General features: G+C 41.0%; 1 pseudogene; it reads right to left on the bottom strand.

The window, feature by feature from the left end:
• Nucleotides 1-708: 708 nt before the first annotated feature.
• Nucleotides 709-2,200, bottom strand: LOC132027603 (elongation factor 1-alpha 1-like; annotated as a pseudogene).
• Between the last annotated feature and the right edge of the window lie 1,052 nt (nt 2,201-3,252).

The raw sequence follows: 3,252 nt of genomic DNA on the forward strand, positions 1-3,252 counted from the left end.
TTTTTCATGCTAATTCTAAAATTGGTTGCATACTTGGAACCTTTGGTGTATCTCACTTCAGGTTAGACTCATTTCAAGTGCCAATAGCCACATATGGCTAGTGGCTCCCATACTGGACAAGTTGAGATGAGTCAGGTCATTATGCATTTTACAACTTATGAATAGTCTCTACAAATTTTAAGGTGTAGAAGGTGCCACTGTTGCCTCAAAAATAAATTGCCTTCTAGTACATGCCTGTTATAAGATACAGAATTATTAAGGTACATCTAACTTGGTTATACCTAAGGGAAATGGGTATAAGTCAGCTGAGAGATCAACAATGTATATGCAGGCATAAACCAACAATACAAAATTGCCTACCACTTGGTACCATCCTTAGAATCACACTTTCAGCCATAGCTTTTTTTCTCTCTCTCTCATTAAACTTTTGTTTTAATGGATCTCAAATTCGTTGACAGATTTTTGGTCAAGTTGTTTCCATTAAAAAGTAGATTTTAAAAACTAAGAACTTAAAACTTCCACACATACACACAAAAACAAATAGTCCACAAAACATTCTCCTTTCCTTCTGAAGGTTTTATAATGCACTGTTAGCACTAACCAGTCTTTTACTCTTAAACGTAAATGGCCAACTGACATAAACAGTTCTGAGACCATTCTTCCACCACTGATTGAGACTGGGTGGCAGGTACTGGGGAGAATTTTCCTTTAGCCTTCTGAGCTTTCTGGGCCAACTTGGTGACCTTGCCAGCTCCAGCTGCCCACAGAAGAATAGTCAGAGAAGCTCTCAAAACACTAGGCTTGCCAGGAACCATGGCAGCATCACCAGATTTCAAGAACTTGCGACCATCTTCCAGCTTTTTTCCAGAACAACAATCTATCATCTCCTTCAGTTCATCAAACTTTCAAGCAATATGAGCTATGTGACAATCCAGCACAGGTGCATACCCAGCACTGGTCTGGCTTGGATGGTTCAGAATAACTACCTGAGCCATGAAGGTAGATACTTCCATTGGTGGGTACTGGTACTTCCATTTTTGCTGCCACCAATCACATTGTCACGACAAACATCTTTGACAGATACATTCTTGACATTGAAGCCCACGCTGTCCCCAGAAAGAGCCTCACTCAGAGTTTTATGGTGCACTTCAACAGACTTTACTTCAGTTGTAACATTGACTGGAGCAAATCAATTCCAGGTTTAAGAACAGCAGTCTCCACTCATCCCAGAGGGACAGTACCAATACTACCAATTTTGTAGGTGTCCTGGAGGGGTAGATACAAGGGATTATCAGTTGGACAAGTTGGTGTCCAAGTGCAATCCAGAGCTTCAAGCAGTGTGGTTCCACTGGCATTCCCATCTTTACAGTTGACCTTCCATCCCCCAAACCAAGGCATGTTAGCACTTGGCTCCAGCATTTTGTCACCATTCCAACAAGAAACTGGCACAAATGCTTTCTTTTTCTTTTTCTTTTTTTAAAGATTTTATTTATTTATTTGACAGACAGAGATCACAAGTAGGCAGAGAGGCAGGCAGAGAGAGAGAGGAAGGGAAGCAGGCTCCCTGCTGAGCAGAGCTTGATGCCAGGACCCTGGGATCATGACCTGAGCTGAAGGCAGCAGCTTTAACACACTGAGCCACCCAGGTGCCCCATAGCCAATTTTCTTAATGTAGGTGCTGACTTCCTGAATAATTTCCTGTAGTTCTTCTGGCCTTAGGGTGACTCAGTAAAATATGTTTTTTTAAATATCAGCAATTAGTTGTTTTATACCCAATGTATAAGCCAGACGGGCATGCTCATTGGTCTGCCCATTCTTGGAGACACCTGCTTCAAATTCGTCCACACCAGCAGCCACAATCGGGACAGCAAAGTCAGCCTGAGATGTGCCTGTCATCATGTTTTTGATAGAGTCTCTATGTCCTGGGCCATCAATGATGGTCATGTAATACTTGCTGGTCTCGAATTTCTACAGGGAGATATCAATGGCGATACCATGTTCATGTTCAGCTTCAGTTTATCCAAGACCTGGGAAAACTTAGTGGAGCCTCTTCCCTCTCAGCAGCCTCCTTCTCAGATTTTTCCATAGTTCTTTTGTTGATCCCACCACATGAATAGATCAGATGACCAGTAGTGTTAGAATTGCCCAAATCCACGTGTCCAATGACAATGATGTTGTTGTGAGTCTTTCCCTTTCCCATTTTGGTTTAGGTTTAACAGTGGTTTTCACAACATCGATGTTCTGGTGGCAGACCCATTTTGAAAAAACAGCTATAGCTTTTTGTCCATTTGTTATTGTCCACTTCATAAAAGACACAGTATGGAAAAAGGGGGGGGGAACCCTTCTATCTGAAAATCTTTTAATTGTTTAAAAATTAAAAGTTCCTTTAAGAAGTCTATTGAAAAAGTGATCAAAAGTTAGCAGACTTTTCTTTCTTTTTTTTTTTTTTTTGGTAAAGGGCCATAGAGTAATATTTTAGGTTTTGCGGGCCATACAGTCCTTGTCATACCTATTCAACTCTGCCATTGTAGTGGGGGAAAAAACAAAGATACTATGTAAACAAATGGATGTACCTGTGATTCAATAAAACAATTGACAAAAACAGATGGTAGGACCACAGTTTGTAACCCTTGGTCTAAACTACTTTCCTTTCAAGTAAAAGGAAACCAGGTCAAACTTAATGAATATTTATTGACAGTAACAATGACAACAACAAAATCTTAGTGGAAATGTTCAAAAGATGTTATCAGGTACCCATTTTTTCTCCACTTCTCGGCCATTAAAATCTTCAGATTTAAATGCCTTTACGGTTGCCAAACTGTGGAAAGAACCAAGATGCCCTTCAACGGACGAATGGATAAGGAAGATGTGGTCCATATACACTATGGAGTATTATGCCTCCATCAGAAAGGATGAATACCCAACTTTTGTAGCAACATGGATGGGACTGGAAGAGATTATGCTGAGTGAAAAAAAAGTCAAGCAGAGAGAGTCAATTATCATATGGTTTCACTTATTTGTGGAGCATAACAAATAACATGGAGGACATGGGGAGATGGAGAGGAGAAGGGAGTTGTGGGAAATTGGAAGGGGAGGTGAACCATGAGAGACTATGGACTCTGAAAAACAATCTGAGGGTTTTGAAGGGGCTGGGGGGTGGAAGATTGGGAGAGCCAGGTGGTGGGTATTAAGGAGGGCACGTATTGCGTGGAGCACTGGGTGTGGTGCAAAAACAATGAATACTGTTACACT

The sequence above is a fragment of the Mustela nigripes genome, chromosome 12 (assembly GCF_022355385.1).
Source record: "Mustela nigripes isolate SB6536 chromosome 12, MUSNIG.SB6536, whole genome shotgun sequence".
Lineage (NCBI taxonomy): Eukaryota > Metazoa > Chordata > Mammalia > Carnivora > Mustelidae > Mustela > Mustela nigripes.